At 44.9% G+C, this 20040-nt stretch overlaps 1 protein-coding gene across 1 annotated transcript in view; it reads left to right on the plus strand.

Moving 5' to 3' along the window:
- PLPP3 (phospholipid phosphatase 3) overlaps positions 1–20040 on the plus strand; it is an 82980-nt gene that overhangs the window by 20547 nt on the left and 42393 nt on the right. The window lies entirely within an intron of this gene.

The following is a 20040-nucleotide window of genomic DNA, read 5'->3' on the forward strand; positions in this document are numbered from 1 at the left end:
GGCCATGCGGCTTGTGGGATCTTAGTTCCTGACCTGGGATTGAACCTGGGCCCTGGCAGTGAACCGAGTCATAACCACTGGACCACCAGGGAATTCCCAGTTCTTCATTTTGATATATCTAAACTTCACCTATTAAGCACAAACTTCCGTGACCAGAAAAGACCCACTTCCTGTCAAAGGCTTGGTGAGACAGAGGGAGGGGAGTGGAAACACAAGAGTAGGAACAACAGAAGGAAAAGGGTGGGTTTGGCAGAACCACGGGCAAGAGAACTCACGCTGGAGAGCCTGGGAGCTGGAACCCGTCGCCATAGAAGAAGCGCGGTGGCTTTGGGTTGTACATTTGGAAAACTGATTTTTCTGGAACAGAAAGGGCTCAAAGATGTGAGGCAAAAAGGGGCAACCTTTCGTGTATTAGTGATCTTAGATGTTTGCTCTGTGCCCCAAATGTGTATCGATAATGTAGCCCATGTGTTCGTGTCTTCCAAGAGTCAAGAATCCAAGCTTACTCGGTCTCTGCCTTGTAGCGTTATTTATGTGCCAGTTTACTATTGATTGTTCCTACACAGTAGTTTTACAGACGTAGGCTTGATCAACCCATGCAAACATTCTTGAATTCAGAGGTGCCAGGGCCTTGAATCTGCATACAGGTTCCCCTAATATTAGTTGGATGTTGTCATCAGATGTAGGGATGTCTTGATTCCCACCGAAGGTGGTGTTTTTGATGACAGGACTTAATCAGAGAAGTGACAATGTCTGATTGGTTGATTGAACAACATTTAGAAGAAAACTTTCTGGTGTGTTTACGGACACCAGGCCACACACGTAGCTTTTCTCTTGCTCTTTAGTTTCTGTTTTTTTTTTTTTTTCTCTCTTGCTCTTTGAATTAAGAGTATTTGTATGGTAGATTACAATTTGGGGAAAATACTGTATATACTATGTATATTTGGAGAGGTATAGAGAATAAGTGAGGGTTTATGTGGAACCTTGACAGTGAAATCTGAGGCAGGGACCTTCTTTTTTTACTTCTCTATTTCTTTTTTTTTTTAATTTATTTATTTGATTTTTGGCTGCGTTGGGTCTTCGTTGCTGCGCGCCAGCTTTTCTCTAGTTGCGGTGAGCGGGGGCTACTCTTCGTTGCGGTGTGCAGTCTTCTCACTGCAGTGGCTTCTCTTGTGGCAGAGCACAGGCTCTAGGCGCGTGGGCTCAGTAGTTGTGACATGCAGACTCAGTAGTTGTGGCTCGTTGGCTGTAGAGCACAGGCTCAGTAGTTGTGGTGCACCGGCTTAGCTGCTCTGTGGCATGTGGGAATCTTCCCGGATCAGGGCTCAAACCTGTGTCCCCTGCATTGGCAGGAGGATCCTTAACCACTGCGCCACCGGGGAAGTCCTACATACAGTTTTCTATTTTTTTATATTTTATTTATTTATTTATTTATTTACTTTTGGCTGTGTTGAATCTTCATTGCTGTGTGCGGACTTTCTCTAGTTGCGGTGAGCGGGGGCTACTCTTTGTTGTTGTACGCTGGCTTCTCATTGTCGTGGCTTCTCTTGTTGCAGAGCATGGGCTCTAGGCACGTGGGCTTCAGTAGTAGTGGCACGCGGGCTCAGTAGTTGTGACTTGCGGGCTCTAGAGCTCAGGCTCAGTAGTTGTGGCACACGGGCTTAGTTGCTCCGCAGCATGTGGGATCTTCCCGGACCAGGGCTCGAACCTGTGTCCCTGCATTGGCAGGCAGATTCTTAACCACTGTGCCACCAGGGAAGTCCTACATACAATTTTCTATGTTGCTAATAGTCACCATAATGAAAATTATTTTGTCTTTGCTTGACCATATGACCCTTTATGATCATTCAGAATTAAGCATCACCCTTTAATCACGCATAGATTTCTCTTCCACTCCCTTTCTCTTCTCTTCACCCTGGGAATGGTACTATTGCCCCTGTTTTGCTTGGATGGCTGTGACAGTACCATAGACTGGATAGCTTAAAGAGCAGAAATGTATTGTCTCAGAGCTACGGAGATAGAAGCCTGAAGTCAAGGTGATGCAGGGCGATTCCTCCTGTGGGCTGTGGGGCAAGGATCTGTTCCTGACCGCTCTCTTTGGCTTGTAGATGGCCGTCTTCATGTTCTCATGGCATTCTCCCTGTCTGCTCTGTATGCGTGTCTCTCTGTCCAAATATCCCCTTTGCAGCAGGTCACCAGCCATATTAGATTAGGACTGACCCTAATGTCGTCACTGTAATTTGATTACTACTGTAAAGACCCCACTTCCAAATAAGGTCATACTCGGAGGTCCTGGGGGTTAGAATTCCAATATATGAAATTTTTGAGGTGGGGCATAATTCAATCCTTAACAGCCCGCATTTGTATATGAGGAAATTGAGACCCAGGCCAAGTAGCTGGAGATTTGAATTTTGGCCTGAGTGAATCTGGAGTGCTGCGTTAGCATCTCATCCTGTCTTCTCCCCATGACTTGAAAATACCATGAACAAAGGGAAAAAAAATTCTTTGATCTGAATTTAATTAGCGTGAGACAATGTTTGATGGTTATTAACTGCTAAATTTAACTGAGTTTGACTATTTGAAACCTGTGTAAATCATGTTATTTAAAAATGAAGTTAAGTACAGCACACTATACTTAGTTAAAATGTTTTATTGCTCTAAAGCATTTGCTAAGCCTGTTGCACAGACTCTTCCATTCTTATCTGAAAGTACCAGATAAGTACTGGTATTTATAATACAGTGACCTGTAGGCTTTATAGCATCCCATCAATTCCCTGGCAACTGGATCACACTTTATAGCAAAACCAATCAGTATTAGATATGGGTCACCAATTTTTATCTTGTTTGTCTCTCTTTTTTGTAGATTCCTTTTAGTTCTTCATTTTCCTTCTCCTGCATTAGTGATTATGGCAAGCCACACACAAACACTCACATGTACACACACACACTTGCATCCCATATATATATATATGTATACACACACACACACACACACACACACACACACACACCATTAGGCCCTAGGGAAGGCTAGAACCAGCATAACAATAACCGACTAATGTAGCCAGTCATGGTGCAGTTGTACAGCTCATGGATACCTGTACTTGTGTCTCTTTGTCACTGAGTGCACTTGGGCAAATCACTACTCTTCTTAATTTCCCCACATGGATTAAAAAAGAAAACGATTTAACTTATGATCACTGCATCTCCCCAGTTGCTCTTACATCTGTGATTTGTTCATTGTAGGTGCCTAATAAATATCTATTGGACAAAAATGAATGAAAAGAAAGTGAACACATAGTTTCCATAGTGTGGTGTGAACTAAGGAAGATCCGAGTGACATTCCATTCAAACCAACATGAAGTGCTGAGAAAATCCCCAGTTATTTTCCTTTAGCTGGAAATAATCAAACATTGAAAAGACATTGGAATTGTAGAAAACTCTACATATGCTGATGCCCTTGCCTGCTTTAAAGGAAAGGAAGAACTGCCACGTGGGGACATAGGGCTACCCTAGTCATCTTGCTTCATGCCGGTGTATTTTGTGGGGGCCATAACCATAGCGTCATGAATTGAGTGCACTCTGTATATGGTACTGTACCTCTAAACTTCAGAGTAACCCCTCCACTGGCCCCACGTTACAGATGGCCTGGAGAGGTTAGCAGCTTACCCAACGTCACAGGACTAAAAAGAGGCAGACGCAAACTTCAAAAGCAAATCCATTTAATCCCCAAAGCCCGTGCTTTTCTTGATAGTCTGTATTGTCAGTCACCCGCTCCCATCTCATAAAAAACCCAAAGGCTTGGTGACGTTCATGATACGTAATCAGTAACTCTTTGTGAAGTACATAGTAGACTTCTTTATTGGCCAATATAACGCTTGTCTCTCTCCTTCTTACAGAAGACACACCATCCCATATTCATGATACGAGTAACACCTATTGAGCATTTCAGTGTGCTAGGCATTGTGTGAAACATTTTCTCACACCATATCTTTTTTATGTCATATCACTGTGAGAAGTTAACTGGCATGTTTAAGGTGGAGACAGGACCCAGGTGTGTCTGACTCCAGAATACACACACGTGGAGCTATACCATGCTCCTCTTTGCCACGTGCTTCAGCAGCCAACAGATGGATTGCCACCCCCTTTAGCCTCATACTTCTCGTCTACGCCTGGTAATGCTTTTGAATAGTGCTGTGCATTAAGATAACCTGAGAGGGTCTGAGACTAGCAATGAGTTTCAGAGAGGTGTAGGAAGCAAGGAGGGGAACAGGCCCAGCCTCTCCTGGAGAGCAGGCAGTGTTTATTTGAGTTGTGCTGTCCTGGACCTAGCTTGGCGTCCAGGCTGTGAGAGGCTTTCATACCTCTTTTTCAGGGCGGATGGGGATGTGTCTAGAGAATGCAGAAGGGTTTTCCTTGGGAAGATGCTTGTCATGTGTCACTGAGCAGGGAGCTTTAGATGTAAAGTCCTGTTCTCCAGTCCCTCTTCCCCATGGCCGCCAGGGTGCTCTCTCTCAAACACAACTTGGCCATACTGTCTACCCCACACGTATTCCTTTATTTTGAGTGTCTGCTGTGCACCCAGCAATGTGTAGAGGATGAATAAGAAACACCATCCCTGCTGGCTAGGAAATCAGTCTTGTTGGAAAGCCATACCCTCAAAACGTAATTTTGGAGCTGATTAGAGACCATTTAGGCTAGCTTTTCTTAGCAAAGGCTCTGGAGAACTGTGGTTCTTCTAGGTTGTACATCTCCCTGTTGAAACTCAAAAGTGAACTCTGATGAAGTCTCCAGGGAGAACAATTTGTGCCAAATATGCTTTGGGATATAACCGAGTAGTGCAGGCTCCTCTCTTTAATAGATAAGGGGGCTTGGCGAGGAAAAGGGACTTTCTGAAGTCACCGAAGAATCCAATGCTGGGCTCCAAGACCCAGCCCTGGGCTTATTCTGCTGCACAGAGGCCCCCTAATGTTACTCCCCACTCTGCTTCTATCTCAGACCAGGCAGTCCTAAACCACATATTTTCTCCTGTATCTTAAAACCATATGTTTCGTAGGGTTTTTTTTCTCCCTTTCTAAGATAGGCCTCTAATGTTTGGTGTCTGAAATCGTTCTGTTTCTTTTTCAGAGCTGTTTTGGCAAAGACATTGGAAAGCTAGGTTCACAACGAGGCAGAAGAGAAAGTGAGAGGAGGCTTGTAGGTGTGGAGCCCCAGTAGGAAAGATGGGGTTTCTATGGGAATGTTACCAGCCCCCTAAATAGGGAGCTCTTTGAGGGCAGGAGCCCTGGTTTATTCATCTCAGTATTTCCCACTCCCAGCACAAAATAGACACTCAGTAAACCTTCGATATTCAATATGCTTTAAAAATTTTGTTTATTTGATGTATGCATATAAAAATTCCATTGTAAAACCCCTTGAATTCAAACGTGAAATGGTCTTGACTTTTTAGAGTAGTGATTCCCAGATCGCCTTGGGATAGAATCATCTCAAGGTCTTATTATAAAAGGAGAATTCTCAGGCCCTCGCCGCAGCACTTCTGATTGAGTTATTGAGTGGGTTCTGGGCAGTGCCTGGAATGTGTTTTTTAATAAGTGCCCCTGATGGTTTGGATGATTGGCCAAATCGGAGAGTCAGTATCCAGAGGGTAACGTTGTTCGATCCCCCATGTCACCCTTAAAGACAGACATGAAAATAAGCACTGGCCTTCAGGCCTGGAACCTTAAAACAAACACACACACAAAGAGCTGTGTGCGAAGGAATACAGAAAGGCTATATGCAGAACAATTGGCCAGTATAGCCTGGGTCAGATGGAGAGGGGCGATGGATAGAAGTGATTTGCAAGCCTAATTAGACCTCCTCCCCAGTGCTCAAACCTGCAGCTCTAAGCCTTCTGCTAATTGGCAGTCCCTTAATAGATTAGGACCTGGCATCAGGTTTGCATGTTATTATAAACCACACACAGAAAAACCCAGTGGCTGAGGAACTCCTGCCAAACCCAGGCCTGGGTTTTTGTGAGGCTTTTGAAGTGCGCTGCTCTTTCAGTATTTTGTATAGTCAGTGTACTAAAAGGCATCAAACCACTCCTTTGGATGGGATTTGTGAAGGGCGAGTTTGTTCAATAATTAATTCCCCAAGACCCGTTCTGTCATCTTGACGGACAGGCTGGAGCCCATATATGCAGCTCTGCTCTCAGCAGTCCTTGGGGCATGATAGGAGACATGATTTCTCATGGATCCTGTCCTATCCTTAGGAATCTGTCCCCCTCCCCTTGGTGCGCTTGCAGGGGAAGGAAGAAACGTTAAGAGCGCATCTGCTAGAGCTGGGCTGAGTGACACACCATCTCAGGAAATCCTCACAGCAGCCCTTCCAAACTGCATGACATGACGTGTTTTGCCAATGAGGACGTGGAGATCCTGAGAACTCGCTAGTCCAGGGTCACACCGCTACACCTGGCGGAGAGGGGAGGGACTCGCACCTGGGTCTGCTCGCTGCAAACTACCACCGAACCAAACCAAAGCTGGAAGACCCTTTTTAATTTTTCTTGGTGCTCAGTTGATGAATCTGGGCAGTGTAAGAGTTTTTCTGAGACTCACATCCTGCGCGGGAATACTTGTTTGCATCCCTGGGTAATATATGTACTGTAAGTACACATCTCCCTCCTCAGATCATATAATAGGGTCCCTGCTCAGGGGTGAGGCTGCCATCACAGAGAGCCTTGCTGCACGGAGGGACCGAGAGGGGCCGCAGAGGGTGGCTTTGCAGAAGGCCTCTGACTGGCTGTCAAGGGCGCAGTCAGGTATGCCTGGAGCCTTTGAACAATTCCAGGGGCCTTGCCCTCTGCTCTTGTCGGCCCAATTAGGTTCCAGGGGGGCCTCCTTCCATTTTTTTCCAAGTCCATTTCCACAAAGGGAGAGCTGTAGGGGAGGCCGAGATTTCAATGAAAACCTTCCATTTTTCAGGCAGACATACCAGGCAGCTCTCATGGCGATACTATGGTGAAGGAGAATAATGTTATTTGGCATTCCGCCCTTTTAAGAAAGTGTATGTGTGTGTCGGGGGTGGTGATGCGGATGGACAGGCGGGAGAGGATAGGCAGAGAGAACAGTGCGGGCTTTGTAATTTACCGCAATAGAGCGGTCAGGTGGGCAGGGTCATGAGGAGAGGAGGGCTGCAGGGAAGGCCTCAAAGCCCCCTCCTTGGGCTGCAATACCTTCTCCTCCCCCTTTTCCTGATTCATTCACTTTGAGAGGTTGCAAAGGGGATGTTGAGGAGTTTTTATGTTTTTATTTGGAAGAAGGGCTCTAGACGTTCTGTCCCTCGGAGAGAAGCTGGCTCCTTGCTGCTTTGCAAGGATTAAGGGCCTGGCTTCCAGAACCGTGGAATAAACATCCCAGGAACTACCCTTTTCTCTCCACAGCTGAAAAATGCATCATGGAGCAGTGGCTTCCTGGAGAGTTCTGGCAAAAGAGCTTCCCTCTGGAACAATAGGGCTCCTATAGCAAGCCACCTAGGAGTTCTTCCCTGCAGCCCGCTCTCCCACGTGCATCTGGATGACCACATTTTGTTTCCCTGATCCTGGTGGGTAAGGGGCGGGGCTCACAGCCAGAGCCACCAAGGGCGGCCCCAGAGCACAAGGGTCTCTATCTCGGGAGGGCTGACCCATTTACGAGAAGTACCCCTTCTGAGGTCCAGGCAAAGGCACCTAAACGTAGGAAATGGAATGGCTGCAGGGCACTGTGCAAAGCCAGCCTGACCCGGCGGCATTTCTGCCCTGCTGCTCTGTGACCTTATTTCTCATCTTCTGTTCTGGCCTTTGCAAAATCGAGCTGGTACTGCTCACTGGAAAGGATTATTGGGAGGGATAAATGAGAGCCAGCTCAAAGTGCCTAGAATAGTATCCAGTTTGCAGGAGTAACTGATGCTAATTCCCACCCACCCCCACCCCCCGCCTCTAACCCACACTGCAGTATTGCTGATAGATACCTACTTCTTTGAGCCAAGAGCTGCCTATCATGAATTTGGTTTGTATCTGAAGGTTTGCAGATTTGGGGATGTTTTCTGGGGCTGTTCTTTATAAATGAGCATCTTGGAACCCTGGAAGGCTTTGCTTGGCCAGGCTACCTTCACAGACTTAAAGTAGCCTGCTCCCCAGTTACCCCAGCTGGGATAGTGGGCAGGAGGTGATGCCCATCTGCTCTGTAAAGATGCCATGGAAAGAAAGCCTTCAGTTTGTGCAGAAGATGCCCTGCACTCCTTGGATAAAGGTGAAAACTTTGGAAGGTCCATAAGACACCTGGTAAGACCACCTCTTTCATTTTGCACATGAAGAAATAGAGCCCAAGAGAGCAGCAGTGCAATGATATAGTTAGTTAGCAGCAGAGTTAATGCTGATGAATACAAGTTTTTATTATCAGTTACCATTGGTTAGCATTTGTTTTTAAGGCGGCCTTGGCTAGAGAAACTTTGACTAAATTCCCCAAACTCACTGTGCTGTCTTATCGCTACTAGGCATTACTTCACTGAATCGAAAATTAGTGTGGAGATCATTTTCCTTCCAGAACATTGGCTGAGCCGACCCAGCTCAGACTACTTGAGATTCTTTCTTGCTCAACAGGTGAAAGGTTGGCTAATTTATTAGAACAGACACAAAGTAGAATGACCCCAATATATCTATCTGCCTTCAACTTACTATAATTTATAGCGATCCTAGTGATGATTAAGTTAGAAACCTTTTTCCTCCAAGGAAGAAATTTCTTCTGAATTGAACAACATTTCTACCTCTCAGTTTTTCCTTTTTCGCATCTTTTCAGCATCTGTGTGTTAGGAATTAGATAGGCTCCCTCAAACTGCTTTTCTCACTTTGCCTCAAGAGTAAGAGGTGGGTAGGGGATGAGGGTGAAACTCTGAAGCAGTTTTTTTGGGGTGGGGGAGACTTCCCAGTTCTGGATTTTTCTTTTTGTTTGTTTGTATTGCTTTAAACACATCATTAGCGTTCAAATAACAGCAAGGAATCTTTGAAATGCATTTATTGAGCTAGTCTATAAACCGGTATTGCACACCTATTGGCTGCTGAGTCATGGGCTAAAGGGCATCTTCCATGCTCCCTGAATATTTTAGAAATGCCTACGTGGAAGTTCCCGTCATGTGGCATCATGGGCAGTTGTCCCCAGAGTATGCCTTCTTAGAGGGCAGGGACCGCTTCTTATTAATTTTTGTAGCTCATAATTCTCTCAGTGTGGAGTTTCCTCCATCAAAGCAGGCTTTTTCTCCTTCACTTTCTGGCCACCCATTGCAACTTGGAGAACTCAGTGGGGTATGCACCAAGCCTCAGATGTCTGGGAGAGAAGTTTGACTTCTACTTTAATCAGGTGTTCTGTAATGCCATTCACTCCCGGGATATGTCTAAAATGAAAATATAGCCTAGAAGGACAGCACAGAGAGAGGAAATAAACTACAAATTAAAAAGTGATTAGTGAGTGTTTAGGCAGAAGGTCAAAGGGATTATTTTGGACTTCAAACTTTTCAGCTTTCAGGGCTTGTATTCAGTTACAAAATTACATCCCCGAATTATTTGTGCAGGTGGCAGCTGTCAGATTTGAAGAAGGTTTCTGTGTTTTACAAAAGGAACATTGACAGGGCTGGGAGTGGGGAGTATGCTCCTGGGGTGAGGGCTGTCTTCTCCACCACGCACTGGAATTGCTCCAGTCTTGTGCAGCTCGAGTGACAGTCCTTGTCTGAGCTGACACAGCCGTGTCCAGGTTGGTCAGGTGACCTTCTTGAGGAAACCAGTCAAGCCGGTTGATTGGCATGGAAACAGTCCCGGAGAGTCGATTTTCAGACTCGGAGCGCAGGGAACGAACCTTTGTTAAATACCTACCATATGGTATTTCATCCTCACAGCTCTTCGGAGTGGCTCTTGGCGTCCTCTTTTTACAGTTGGGGCTCAGAGAAGTTAAGCAATTTGCTGAAGATTGCCTACATGATAAGTGGCAAACCCGGTTTTCAAATCCAGGTCTGTTGCTTTCTTGAAATCTATGCTCTTCCTCTTACTGGGAACTTTCTTCGCAGCAGAGATTCCCAAGAGGATCACAGCAAATGGGTTAGGTCGGGGTGTGCTGAAAATGATCCTTTAGCCCTTGGCCTGCGAGCTAGGGTGGGTGTGGCACTGAATCACTCCTCAGTTTACCCCTTCCGAGTATGTTCTGATAGTTTCACCACCTAAATGTCTGGGGAACTCTGAAGATTAAGTGTCTTAGAGATCATCCAGTTCAACCACTCCTCTGAGACTTGAAGCTGGTTGGGTTCTCCATAATTTACTCCTGGTGCAATTGTCTGCTCTTTGCGAGGGTATGTGGTACTGTGTTGCTTTGGGAGATTGTGTTAAAAAAAAAAACAGGATTTGGGGATATGAGAGAGATTAGATTAAATTCAGAAACAGGGGGAGGTGTTGGGGAGAATCTAAGACGGGGGGGTCATAGAGTGTACTGGGGGCGGAGCCATATCCTGGGAATTTTAGTCTGTTTCCTATACAATTATTCAGTACCCATGCGCTGAGCACCCACTAAGTGCCAGGAATTATTCTTTGTGCTGGGGATACAGAGATGAATAAAATATGGACCCTTTTCTGAAGAGACTCTCAGCTAGTGAGGAGACTTACCAGAAAAGATTCATTACAGTGATAGGGGGTGGTGGGTCTCAGCCTTCCCATCTAGTAAATGGAATAAATGACACCTCAGATCTCTTGTAGTTCCAAAATTTTACCAGCGTATTACTGAAATGTTCCTGACTCCACTAGAGTAAGGTTTGTAATACCAACAATTATCTAGTGGATTTTAATTTGTAAATTCCTTCTCACTTGGCTTTGACTTTTTAGAATGAATGAGCTTCTATCAGAAAGAGGCTTTGTTTTCATTTTAATACTATTGCCTTGAAAAATAGAACACTCTATCACATAGACGTGTATAAGTTGGGTCCACTTCTTTCTTCTGAAGCATAACCATGTAATTTATTAACACGTCCACATTGTTTAAGTGGCCAGTAAGGCAGATTCATTCTGGCCCTACCTACCACCAGCTTCATGGAATAAACTTGCTAAGGCCTTTGTAGTTCAACAAGCCTTGGCTTCCAACCCTCATTCATTTTTTTTTCTTTTTAAACATCTTTGTTGGAGTATAATTGCTTTACAATGGTGTGTTAGTTTCTGCTTTATAGCAAAGTGAATCAGCTACACATATACATATATCCCCGTATTTCCTCCCTCTTGCGTCTCCCTCCCACCCTCCCTATCCCACCCCTCTAGGTGGTCACAAAACACTGAGCTGATCTCCCTGTGCTATGCGGCTGCTTGCCACTAGCTATCTATTTTACGTTTGGTAGTATATATATGTCCACGCCACTCTCTCACTTCGTCCCAGCTTACCCTTCCCCCTCCCCGTGTCCTCAAGTCCATTCTCTATGTCTGCATCATTATTCCTGTCCTGCCCCTAGGTTCTTCATAACCTTTTTTTTTTTTTTTTTTAGATTCCATATATATGTGTTAGCATACGGTATTTGTTTTTCTCTTTCTGACTTACTTCACTCTAGGTCCATCCACCTCACTACAAATAACTCAGTTTCATTTCTTTTTATGGCTGAGTAATATTCCATTGTATATATGTACCACATCTTCTTTATCCATTCAACTGTCAATGGACACTTAGGTTGCTTCCATGTCCTGGCTATTGTAAATAGAGGTGCAATGAACATTGTGGTGCATGACTCTTTTTGAATTATGGTTTTCTCAGGGTATATGCCCAGTAGTGGGATTGCTGGGTCGTATGGTAGTTCTTTTTTTAGTTTTTTAAGGAACCTCCATACTGTTCTCCAGTGGCTGTATCAATCTACATTCCCACCAACAGTTCAAGAGCAACCCTCATTCATTTTACTAACCGTGAGACCTTTGGCAAGTCACGTAGCTTCTGAGCCTCAGTTTCCTCATGTCTGAAATGCAAATGTTATTAACTGCCTTGCAGTGATGACTTGACACAAGTTTTGGATTTGAAAACGTTGATAGGAGGCACAGTCTTTGGTTAAGTTTAAGACATACGCACATGCACATACTCATCCATATGTGTCTAATGTAGCCATCACCTATCACGGAGGACGTTGTTGAATCAGGAGTTCATTATTTCTATTTTTATGGCTTCAGCCAAGGACTTTATGTTCTCTAGAGTACGGATGGAAAAGCCAAACGTCTCCAGGGGCCAGGTGGTTAACATAAATGACTGAAGTAGACCAGGTATAGGAAGATTGATGGTACAAGCTCAATGGGAATGGAACTGAGACACAGCCTTGGTTCAGGGAGACAGCAGGGCATGGTGGTGCCCTGGAGAATCTGTGCAGCCAGTTACCACTGCCTGCATTGATTGCCACAGGGCGGTAGAGCTGGCTTCAGAAGCTGAGATCTGAATGTTATGTGAGACCTCTTGTTATTAAATGTTGACAACGAATTTTAAAAATCTTAAACACTGGGTGGGCCAAGCGGAACATCTCTGCAGGCCAGGTTCGGCCATGCACTGCCAGTGTGTCACCTTCAACCTAGAACTTGGTAGGACCGTGTAGCCTGATGGGTTAACTTGGAATACCCTGACGGCCTTGGATTTCCTATCAGCATGACGTTGTTCTTGTAAGGCCTCCAGTAATGCTCCAGCTCTTCATTTTTGGCACTGCGTCTGGCTCCGGTCTTGCCTTTTGACTATCTCGAGCTTTGACCCTCCCAGGTGTCTGATGTCCTGCCAGGCCCCATATTGTTTATTTTACCGCCATGTGAACCTGGTGTTTTGTGTACACCTGGATAGCATGGCTTGGATGGGAGCACAGTGCTGATGAATGCATGTTTAACTGTTGGAAAAATAAGAAGAAATGTTTTTTCACCCTTATTATAGACTTACCTCCCATTCAGCCTCCTGTGATCTTTGAGAATATGGGGCAGGGTTCCTGCTGTGGTATTTCTTCTCTGTGTCAGGGTGCCAGGTCCTGCTAACCACTATCGAAGCCCCTTCTGTTTACACAATCCCTAGAAGTCCCTGGAATTAAAGGATTTTATGAGCATGCTTTTCCCGTGGGATCAGATTGCACTGGGGAAGAGGCTGGTGGGCCCGTGGCTTTTGACAGAACTCTGATCACATCTTATCCCTGCTTAAAAGCTTTCCATGGCTTCCTGTCACATACAGAAGCAAGAATTAACATTTATGGAGCCCAGCGGTTACTGGTTGTTTTATAAATTGTCCCAGTTAGTCCTTCCAGTCCACTCTTTATGTTGGGAACTATTACACAAAGGCCTATTGCACAATGATGCAGGTGGAGTTCAGGGAGGTAAACTGACATGCCCGAGGTCACACAGTAAGCATGACAGGTGATAGAAGTGGAATCCTGTCTGCCTGACTCCAAAGTTCCTGGTTAAATTGGGAAAAAGTAACTCTGCCAGAGTGGGTTACGTGGCTGAGTAGACTCCTTTGTAGAAAAGATATTTATATTTAGGCCTTGAATCAGAGTCTGCCAGTGGTACTTTAATCCAGATGTTAAAAACATTACTTCCCAGAGTTGTCAGGAAGATCAGAGGTGATCATTTATGTAAGAGCTGTAAAACCCTGTGCACGCATGTGATTCTTTCTCTGTACTAGTTCTGGGCAGTGTATTGAAAATGAACACATCTGGGTCATTAGGGAGACTGAGGCAGGAGAGTGGCCGGATCTGTACAAATCCATCTCAGCATCTAAGGAGGAGGAGCCTTGCTTTTTATCCTTGTTCAAGGTCAACCTACACTTTGCGGAGCTTTGTAGCTTTGTGAATAATCTGCATAGACAGAGTTCATGTTTACTTAAGAATAAAGGCTAACTGGCCCTGTCTCTGAATGAACTTTAGAGTCAGAGTATTCTATTGCATACTCTGGTTACACCTCTTATCAGCATAGTGGGCACTGAGGCAAATTATAATCTCTGACCCTCAGTGCTTTGGCTGTATACTGAAAATTAATTTAGAGGGTTGTTTGGAGAGTTAAATCAGTTGATATATCCAAACCTCCTGGCACATAATAAGTGCCCAATGAATGTAAATTTACTCTCACCCTTTTAAAAGAGGGAAGAAAAGAGAGGAAGGAGGTCTTGGGAAGTGACCCAGTTTTACCTGGAGAGGAGGAATCGTTAGTCCTTCAGGCTCTAGTAGTTGTGTAGTACTAGAAATAAAATATCTTGTTTGTGAAATACATAATGGCAACCAAAGAGGTCTGGAATTCTCTCAGTGAAAGGTATGAATCATGGGCCGTTGGTTGAGTTTTTAGTTCTTGGTAGATATGGCAGCCCTTTAAAAATCCAGCTGTACCAAAGCCGAAACAGCCAGAGCTGGGGGTTTTAAGGTGGCTGAAGTTCTTTATTTTAAAGGATAAAATGTGTTTATTTTAAGCCCTTTCAAATAAGAAAGATCATTCTAAGTCCTTTTTCATACCCACGATTAGACTAAAGACAGGTGTCTCTTTGTCACGGAATCTGAGATTTTTCCAAAGTTGAGGAACTCAGAAACAGTGCTCAAGGTTGTGTCCTGAGCACCTCACACAGTGCCCAGAAACTAAACTCAGGAACTGTCTATACATGCTTGTGGAATCCAGCTAAGACCAAGGACTTGGGCTCAGGAAACCCAGGGACCAGGATTGGATCTGCCATTCCTTTCTTCATTTCTACCATGTGGTTGCTTTAAGTTCTGACAGTCTTCTTTTTGTAAAGAAAGGGCCTGAACTTTCCAGTACCAAAGGACTGAGCATTTGTCAAAGAGAACCTCTAGACCCAGAATACTGCATGTTCACACCAGCCAACAGTGAGCGTTTTTCATGGCAGCCTCTTTCAAAGGTGGGAGATGCCTTCATAGTAAACTCAGGTTTGTCTCATCTGGATTGTGGCCAGTCTAGAAATCTGGACAAATATCGTAAACCAAAGAAAGTTTGCACACTTCTAAGACAAGTAGCAATTAATTACTTTAAATAGAAACCTTGTCACTTACAAGCAACATAAATATTTGTATTTTGAACCTCTAAGTAGTAGCTGGGTTGACCATTCTGGCCTTAAGTGATTAAAAAAAAAAATCAGTCGGTCATATTTTAACAGGGAAGACATTTATAAAGAAAGGGAGGGTCAGGTCATGGAGTAAGAAAACATAAGCCCAAAGAAAGACAGACCTGGGTTCAAATCCCAGCAACCAACTGACTCACTTGGGAACCTTGGCCACGTTACAAAACTACTGGTTTCAGTTTTCTGTTGGGTACAAATGAAAGTAATGGCCTGCAACTTTTCAGAGCTGTTGTGGTGATGAAAATACATGAATTCCTAATTCGATTCTAAACTCCTTGAAATCAGAAGCCCGGTGGCGTCTACCTACGCTTCTCACATCTGGTCCAAATTGGTGCTGTTTGCTTGCTTTGATTTCAGATGAGCTACTTAAACTTTCTGAGCCTTAATTTTTCACTTGTAAAGTGAGTAAAACAGTAAAGTTGGTAGAACTCTATAACCGTAGATAAGATGCATAAATTCCTGTCACAGAATCATTTGAGCAACTAGACTGTGCTTGATACCTACACACAGATTCTATATCCAGTATTATTTTGTGAGCAGATATGTAGGCTTTCTGCAGATATTAGTTTAATTATCACTCACACAGATGCTGAACTTGGCTTATTTTAAGGTAACTACAGCTCGGGTGAAGTAGAAAGTTGGACAACTCTGGAAAAGGTACTTGAAGGACATGGTCCATAGGATGCTCCGATTTCGGTCATGCAAAAGTGCAAAAATTTCTCGTTCACTCTCCCACCCCCACTCTTTTCCTACCCTCACAAGAGCTTTCTAAAAAGCACTTTGAGAGCAGGAGGCTGTGTTTAATTTTGCACAAACTTGAAGCTGTGGCTGGAGGGAGCAGGGCTCTGGGGCTGGGTCACTTTGGTAACACTTCCCACATGACTTTATCAATGGGTGGGCCACGGAAACTTATCCCATGTTTTCTTACACCCCACCCCCAAACCGCCCAACCTGCCCAAGTGTTCGTTTTTTGAAGCCCAAGAACTTTCAAAGGCCTGAACCCAACACAGGGGCTTTTCTTCATGCTTTGATTTTCTGCCCGTTAAGTGTTTGTCAGTGAGTTCGTATTTCGCCTCCTCTGCAGCCTACACATCCCAAGAGGTCCCTGGAGGTTCAGGAAGTTAATTGATCCTTGATTAAAAGAAGGAGAAATGCTTGAGTTGAGGTCTAGCATCACCAGATGGGGCGTGTGTGTGTGTGCGCGCGTGTGTGTGTGTGCGTGTGTGTGTGCGCGCGCGTGTGTGTGCGCGTGTGTGTTGCGTGTGTGTGTGCGTGTGTGTGCGTGTGTGCGTGTGTGTGCATGTGTGTGGTGTGTGTGTGCGCGTGTGTGTGCGTGTGCGTGTGCGTGCGTGCGTGCGTGTGTGTGCGTGTGTGTGTGCGTGCGTGTGTGTGTGTGTGTGTGCGTGTGTGTGTGCGTGCGTGTGTGTGTGTGTGTGTGGTGTGTGTGTGTCTATTTACATACATTTTGGTTCTGCTTTGCAGAAAGCTTGTAATGTACCTTTCATTTTAGATAAATCTAAATTCCGGGATATTGGCTTCGGAGTCTTCATTATATTCAGTACTGTCGTGTGTGGTGCACAGTGAATGTTCAGAGAGCAGGAGCCAGTGCTGCTGCCTTGACTGTTCCAAACAGAGCATTTTCTTCTTCAAAGCCCATGAGATTTGCTGGGCTTCAATTAATGTATTAAACTCATAGGTGCTTCCTTCCCTCTCTTTTAAGTGACTCATTTACTTTAGAAAGCGCCCAGGAGTCAGAGCATTTGAGCCCTGTCCACCCCTACCGCGGACAGAGGGATGCTGGTAAGTCACTTTAATCCCTTTGAACCTTAGGGTGACTGAACGTGTCAGCTGTTATGACTGCTCCTCCTGTTGGCCTTTGGGCCACTGGAAGGTTGGGACTCCAGCTCAGTAGCCCCATCAGTGCTGAGAACAGAACAGGCAGCAGGTTTGTCAGATCTGCCACAGTTTATGTGGGGGTCCTCGGTACCTTGTGTATCTCTCCCAGCTCTGTAGCCAAACTTAAAACTGTATTCTCGTGATGGCAATGGCCATCAGTTTTGTGGATGGCCTATTGCGATCCCTAAACTACACTGTTTTTATGAGTGTATTTAACCCCTGGACCCCAGAAAAACCTCCGACTCACATGAGGGTCAAATTAAGCCTCCCATCCGGGCCATCTTTAGTGTCTGTAGTCGAGTGTTCTTCTGTGCCCGCGCTGTACTCTCTACATCCATCAGTCCTCACACTAAAAATGTTTCAGTGCACTTGTTTTCATGATCTTACAACACGATGCACCTCTTGAGGGCAGGCACTGTACTTTGATGTACTTACCCCTTGATTCCCAGTGGCTAGCCCTTGGAATGGTCTTATAATGAAACGATCAGGGACTGCAGTGATTGGTAATAAAGATGGTGCCAGCGCTGGAAATGGAGATCCCGTTTTGGAAAAGAACGCCTCGTCTCTGTCGTGGAGAGGCAAGGCATGGTGTTATGTCTCTTGAGGACTGGCTGTCCCACTGCGGGGACATGTTCATGCTTTTCCCATCAACTGAAGGGGATCTGAGGTTATTCTTTTCCCGGAGCCAAGTCAAGATTTGACTGGCATCACCCCCAATCATACCACAAGTTTGTAGGGGAGACAGAAAAGGCCACCGGGTTTTCTAAATGCCGTCTCCACGCCTTTCAAGAAAATAAAATGGACCATATTCCGATCCAACTTCTTGTCTGCTTGTGGCCATCATCCACATAATTGGAACCGGAAACCCTCCCCAAGCCTTGGACAAGGAAGGAAGGAAAAGGATTTGGATTGTTCCCAGGTTAAGAGTACAGAGGAACTGACCAGACAGATTTTCTTTCCTAACCTTCTCTGTGGGACTTTCCCCTCCTTCTTCCTTTTAGCGTTTCTGAGTGTCCACAGTATGTGCCAGACTCGGTGCTGACACTACGCCGTGCTGCTGCCTGGTTTCTTCCAACGAAAGCAACTTCCTGTACTGGTTTTATTCCATGATGTGTGTCTTCCCCTACTAGATTGTAAACTTCCTGAGGGCAGGACTTGTGTCATCTTTGTAGTCCTCGTACTTAGTAGGCATATTTAAGACTCAATAAATATTTGTTGAACGAATGAATGAATGAATACATTATTATATCCTCCCAGCAATCCCAAAGCAAGATTTTGTTTTTCCTGTTGAGCAGATGAGAGGGGGGTTTTGGAGATGAAAAGTAACTTGCTCGAGTAGTAGGGAGCAGAGTTGAGATCATTAACCGAGTTCAGTCTGACTCCACAGCTCTTTTATATGTGTTTTATTGTCCTTATGAACATATGTTTTACAGGCCTATCATGTGAACACTAGTAAAAATAGAAGCTGGGGGCCTTAGGAGCGGAGCACAAATGTAAGGAACTTGGGGTCTGTTCCCTTCCTTTTATTAGCAACGCTCTGGCTCCTTGGCACCACAGAGACTGTGACCGGGCTCAGATGTGAAGCTAACGGTGTTTATCACGATGTGTGGAACTTTAAAAGTGGACTATTAATATCATGCTGCTGGCTTCACAGCTCCTTTTCATAGCCAACTTGGCCACATTTCAAAGTGTTTAGGCAGTGGAATGAAGACGGCTCAGGCCCACGTGATATCTTTTCTCTCCCAGCCCCCAACCCGAGAAGATCAGCTAACCGCACTTGCCATCTCGAAGCCAGAACATGGATTCCCTGTTTCCCTTTCTTCCTTTTCTCCATCGCAGAGCTAATAGTTGTTGCCTTCCAGGGCCCCTCTGTGTTTACTCTCCGAAGGTCAGGCACAGCGCTGCGGTGTGCGGCTGGGCTTTCTTTTCAGAGCACCAGTATGAATTTGATAAAGTAAATTGTTGTTCTAGCAGGAAGCAGTTGGGGGGGGTCACAAAATAAATAGCCGTAGAATTCAAATAAATCCAAAGAATAAAACCAAATAAATCCATGTGTGTATGCACAGTGATACATAAATACACTTTTTAGAAAGTGAGCATTTTTATCGCTGCCAGTCTGGACCAAAGTCATTGAAAAACTGCAGAGTTCATGGTATATATATATTTTTTTCTTTAAGAGGCCGTCCGGGCCTTCGAGCCACATGACATGAGCTTAATTCTTTTTGAAAAACATGAAAATGGAATCTTATCTTTTAAACGGCTGCTTATCGTGGGTTTTTTTTTTTTTCCACTAATGAAATTCATATATGGATGAAACAAATTTGCAAAGTTAAATTAGGGATTTAGGCACTTTGGGGGGGATTGAGAGACCCTGAGTGAGCTAAGCATTCGTTCTGAGCCTCTATTCTCTCCACTGGCAGATGAGTGATAGTAGTGCTTAAGTGATTTTAAAATGACTGCTCAGGGTTGTTGGAAGAGTCAATGCAAAAATGGTTGCAAAATACGTCACCTGTTGTTAGTGCACAGCAGTGGTGGGCTGTTATCATCGACAAGGTGGTTTTCATGGTCTTCCTTAGCCTGACATTCAGTGGCTTACCTTGCACTTTTACTTTACCTTTTACTCACCATTGTGAGGTGGCCTTGGGGCTAGGTATTGAATTTGGATATAGGGGAGGAAGTGTCTTTCCAGCCTAAAGAAGAGCATGAACCGAGACAGAGGCTCTGTGTCCTGTTTTGTTGGAGGGTGTATCAAGGAGGTTCAGGTCGTGGGGAACTCTGGAGGTCATACTTACGGATGTCATCTTGTCCTGTGCAATGGGGAAACATTGAAGAAGCTTGAGCGTGGCCACGACATACTTACGGTCAGGAAGCAAACTGGTGGATGTGGGTAAGAGGCACAGAAGGCCAGGAGACCAATTTGGAAGCTGCCGCCGTGTCCAAGAAAGAGATATTGTGGGCCTTCACTTTTTGCTTCAGGCTTATGAGGGCCTTTCCTGGCAGGTGATGGAATCCATTTTCCATGACCTTTAAGAGAATGGCAACTGAG

The sequence above is a fragment of the Globicephala melas genome, chromosome 1, assembly GCF_963455315.2.
Source record: "Globicephala melas chromosome 1, mGloMel1.2, whole genome shotgun sequence".
NCBI lineage: Eukaryota > Metazoa > Chordata > Mammalia > Artiodactyla > Delphinidae > Globicephala > Globicephala melas.